The 5,508-nt window shown below is 33.1% G+C and overlaps 1 long non-coding RNA gene across 1 annotated transcript; it reads right to left on the bottom strand.

Moving 5' to 3' along the window:
- Positions 1–2,323: 2,323 nt before the first annotated feature.
- LOC109475461 lies at positions 2,324–3,379 on the bottom strand. The gene is made up of 3 exons (XR_002140537.1): positions 3,340–3,379; positions 3,155–3,193; positions 2,324–2,838 (listed from the first exon to the last, which is right to left on the bottom strand). It is a non-coding gene; the product is annotated as an uncharacterized LOC109475461 (long non-coding RNA).
- Positions 3,380–5,508: the final 2,129 nt, after the last annotated feature.

Raw genomic sequence — 5,508 nt, 5'->3', positions numbered from 1 at the left:
ATCAAATTAGCATATTCTATGCATATTAAATGGTTTAACTTATAATCAATTATGTAGGATGTTGGAAAAGAAGTGTAATTTAATATAAAACTCAGAAAATTATTATGTTTAAACCAAAATTACTTCTATTTTCAAAAAAACTGCCTGCTAAAAACCCGTTGCCATGGCAACACAAAAACATCAACTTACTAGTATTAAACTAATATGAACTTTTTTCCAGAGACATTTTAGGAAAGGTCTTCAAATTTGATACTTCTAGCGCAAGCCGTTTAGCCGCTGTCTGAGATCAAAGTTGGGCCTCAAAAGCCCCTTAAGTCTGAAATGGGTTTAAAAATCGGGTATTTCTTCTTGTCTTCTTTTCTTCACCAAAAAATAGAAAAAGTTCAAAATGTATGATTTTTGTATGTAATGTGGACACAGAGGTTCCCACATCAGTTTGCAAAACAATTGAGCTGGTTGCATGTTGATAATTTCTAAAAATTAGCAAAAAACTGTTCTGGGGTCCGCGCGGACCCCAGGTGTACAGATTAATCAGTCCGGGAAGGTGTACCCTTGAGGGTTAAGCAAGGATTGAAGTTAGGAAAACTATGGATGTGCCATGTAGAGGTGATCTTGCATTGCTGCATTACGAAATCGTCTCGCTAGATGACGCAGTTGTGTTGCGACTTAAAATAGCCAGACTCCAGGAAAAGGGGTACCCGTACGTTTCCTTCTCTCTAATACTATTGTTCCAGATAGGATGGATGATACAAGCGTGGCAATTACTTCATACTTATTTGAATAGTTTGTTAACATCTCTATGTACATATTATATTAATGTGTAGGTCATTTGTATTAACAATGATGAAATGTTGAGATTAAACCTTGCCAAAGGATAGGATCTTTTACATAAGATTATATTAAATATATGTATTGTGAGTGGTGAAAACCGTACATAAAATAGGTGTAATCATTATATTTCCATGATCAATGATACAAATACAAACAAAAAATAGAAAGGTTCTAAGTATTCTCATGTAGGTATGAGATCTCTGAATTCCCGTTTGTGGCTGTGTTTCTGTGCGCTATTACTGTTTTTGCACCCACGAATCTCGCTGTTCTCTTATTTTCCACCCATGTGTTTAAACTTGTTTGTTTTAGGCGTTTAGCTACGAGAATCAGTAGTAACGATCGATCTCATCATTTGTTTATTTCATTATTTATCCGCACATACAAAACAATAAAAAATAAAGTGAAGAAAAAGGTATTTTCAAAAAGGGCAGGGGGAGGGAATAAGCCAACAGGCTTGTATGATGCCCTGCTCCATTGACCTTATCAAAATCAATTATAATACAAATAAAAGAGTTCCAAGACCTCATACATTCGCCAAATTATGTTGACCCTTCTTGTTGGCGAATTATACAATCTAAATCATTAGTTTCGAAAATAATAGCCTCATTTGTATGTATTGTCAGTTGATCATATTCTCCACCGAATGACAGACTTATCTTAACAAAAAAGGCCATTCTAGCACTTCCTTATAAATTATGCAAATGAAACCATGATTTGAATTATGTTCATTGATCTTTGGTTAAGTTAACTTCCGAATGCGACAATTATGAATTTCCAAGCAAAAAAGTACATTAAATATGTACTAATTACACTTTCAAGATGTTAATATTTTTGACGTGAAGACGAAAGCTGTGAATTATTGTATTGTCTATGGTGTGAAGTTATTTACTCTAATATATATGATACCTAAATCCGATGCATTTTTAGTAAAAAAAATATTAAGAATAGATATTGGGAGTACAATGACAGGAGTATTTAAGTATTTTAACTTATGCTAGATACACAAGACGGGGAGCACAAAAATTATACATGAAATTTAATCCTTACTGTGACTTTGACTTGATTGTCTCCAAGTACCCATTATATGTGAGTAAAAGCTGACTTATACACAAGCATAATTCCGCATGTCCGTAAATAGTAAAAACAGGTTAGTGAATCACTTTTCAGCAAGGCATTTTTACTACACAACTAGTTTATTATCAGTTGTCCATAGTGACCATTTGTTATATTCCCCTGGTCAATACAGACAAGTTTTACTTTTTACCGCACCCAGGTGCTACAAGAGTGCAAACGGTATGCGATTAAACGTAATGCGTTTCAAATGTAATTCCTAAACGAATTTATCTCTTTTTAACCGACTTGGTCAAGGGCTGGGGTGGTTTGGGGGTGGGGGGCTTTTAAGGCTTTTACTGTAACTCATGAACTACGTAAGGTGTGAGCATTAAATCTTCACAAACAAAATGATGCAACAAAGTACTAACAACTTTTGTGTCCTTCACTGATACTCAAATTTATACAACAAAACTTTAACAATATGTGTGTACGATACAATATCAAAGTGTATTAAACTCTTGGCAACAGCATCACGACATGAATATTGCCCACCACCGTCAATGATCAAATGTAACAGGAACAAACCTATTCATTTTATTCTTTACATACCGTTATAAAATTTTTCTTGTCCTATTAGCGTAGTCAATAACACACAATTATATCTCATATCCTTTAAGCCATTTTTAAATATTTGCATTATTTGAATTGCATTCGAATTTCATTTCTAAGCTTACGCTTGGATACTTCGGAATTTCATTGTGAGAAGAAATAGGCCAACCACACACATATCTTTAAGAAAATAGTTGTCACACAATGAATCAAGTGTACAAACATGCAAAACAAATGATGCTTATAATCCAAAATTATTCTGTGGACCAAAAATATGCAGTAACGTACAAGGTCTTTTTTTCAAAACTCAGAAACTGGCCTTGCACTACTCGTCATCCGAAGATTCTGAAACACAAATTACGGCATCAATATTTTTAAGTCATGTAACAGTTTTCATAGAGGATAGCTATTTTACCTACCGTCTGATATATTTAACAATTAAACAGGTCTTAATATTTTATAATAGCCATTAGATTTTAAGCTACTCCAATGTTTTAAGCAACATAGAGAAATTGCCCCTTCACGTTAGGAGAATGGCGCAAATTTTATAGATATAGATATTAGGCAAAACATACACAATGATAAATCAATTAAGTTATATCTATAGCAGCATCATTATCATAGCAGCATAAAAATAATAGAAATAAAAATAAACGCCTACTTTTCTTCTTGGTTGGTTTCTGACTGGTTTCTTCACTCCCTGTTATAGGTATTTTGCATCGTTATCGCAATTGAGAAGCAGTCGGCAATATCAAAATATATCATTCAATATAAAAAGTTACATGTATCAACCACACAGGCAAAATGCATTAATGAATGTACGATAATGTCAGTTGCAAAGTTTACCTGACGACAGCTTTCGTTTTCCGGAGCATTCGTTGTTACCTTAGAATAAATAAACAATACTCTAAGTTAACGTTGCACATTCAATCTTTAAACAATAGCCATACGGTTAAAATGGTTTTCATGTGCTATGCTTTTCGTTCATGGTCTTTCTAGACATTACTATGTGTCTTACATGTTTAAAACCTTTATAGATTCCACAATACAGGGCCTATGTTTTGAAAAAAATTAGTATAGAGAATCACTACGTTCAGCATATACCCATAACCCAATATAATTTTCCTCCCACGTCATATAGTGGTTTTTTTTCCTATTGGAAAGTGTCGGTTTCTAAAATAAATGTTATTGTTAAAACGCAAAATAAAACGTGATTAAAAGTGAGATCTACTTTAGCACAATAACGCAATAGGTGTCATTTTCTAGAAAAAAGGACAATATTAGAAGGTGTGTTTTTCATAATTTTAATTCAAAATCTTGGATTAAAGGATAAAACAAACTTCTGTCCTTACCGACGTCTCCGCCTGCCCGCACAGCTGCAAAATGTTTTAAACTGAGGTTATGCAAATATAAGGCCACATCAAATTAATTTGTTGGTTCCCGAACTTTGTAATGAACAATATAAAGTGACAGGGCAGGAAAAGCTCTGAAATCTGATAGTAAATCCAGGGCTGGGAATAGGGACCCGGTAGCTTTCATGTTACATGTACAAGAGTTTTATATGCAAAAAAGACCAAAAAAAAAGAAAATTTATTATCGCTACGTATGTTGCTCTTTTCATAGCCTATGATCTTATTTTCACATATGTATTGATTTTATTATCAATCGGTAGCAATAGATATTAATTTCATAATTCATTTCAGTGTAGCCTATTTGAAAAAAATGGCAATACTGGTAGTACTTAGAATATCATTATAAATCATGGTCTTGTCATTAACGAAGGGTGACAGGGCTTATGGTACGTACAATCCTGGATAGTATAAACTTACTAACTTACTTAGTGTCCTTACCGGCAAAGGGCGTCTTACTCACAAAGTGAATGAGTGTTGTACACTTTTGAAATTTCCTTTAATAAACTAAAAATAGAACGTCTGAATAGCAGTCTTCATTTTTGTCTGCTACTCTAGTTCTATATATATGCATTAAAGTTAAAGCTAAGTGCTGTTGAAGTGTAGTTTCAGAACATATTTACGTAGTTGGAACTCAGACAACTTATACAACTGTTGCCGACAAGAAATCATGATGCGGCCTAAGTCCAATATAAATTTAATCATTGCTATGGCTGTTCATATTATTAATGGGACAGCTTTGTTTTGCAGATATGTAAATAAATGAAAATCAAATTCTAACTTAAAATTCTAAGAATAGATAATCAAATTCTAAGAAATTTCTATCTTACCTCTTGCAGCAGTATAAAGCCCAGCTGTATAATGAAAATAAAGGAAAAAAATTAAGATAATAATGATATATTTAATTAATGCGATATGCTGTCAAGCAGGTAACACAACCAAAACGAGAATTAGGGGACACAAAGTTTCTATACGTTCTTGAGCACAAGACATCAAAAAGGTGATGACTTGTATTTTACTGCATACAATTTGTAATGTTAATTATTAAAGTTTACACGGCGGAAAATGTCTGCTGAGCTACATTGGATTCACTGGACAAATAAATCAAATATATTAATCTATACCATTCAATCACGAAGACATAAACATTACATTGTAATCCAATTAAATAAAAAAAATGTACCTCACCTCCCAAAAAAGCTGCAGCCGCAGCTGTAATATATGTCGTAAATAACAAAGAAATGTAATTGATACGCTTGTTAAATATTCTACCTTGAACAAAAATAAAAGACTTGACTGTGTAACATTGACTAATATTTCTAATGTTACTACAAACGATATACATGTTAAATACAAATGACACGAAAGCATTTGGAATATTCTGACCGGTCTGTAAATGCAATGCGGAACGAAAAACAATGTAGTGTATAAATGCAAAGTAAGACATACCTGCAGAGGCTACTTCTGTCAGTTGAAAAGGTCAGGAATAAAAGAATCCATATGCAAAACAATAAACGTTCAATTCATTATTGCCATATATTTGTACTTGTCGTGCCAGTACTGCAACTTAAAAGAAGGTCCTAGCCTCCGTAATTACATTTAATAA

This window comes from Branchiostoma belcheri, unplaced genomic scaffold, assembly GCF_001625305.1.
Source record: "Branchiostoma belcheri isolate BF01 breed outbred unplaced genomic scaffold, Haploidv18h27 scaffold103, whole genome shotgun sequence".
Taxonomy (NCBI): Eukaryota; Metazoa; Chordata; class Leptocardii; order Amphioxiformes; family Branchiostomatidae; genus Branchiostoma; species Branchiostoma belcheri.
This window is presented reverse-complemented; position numbering and strand designations above follow the sequence as displayed.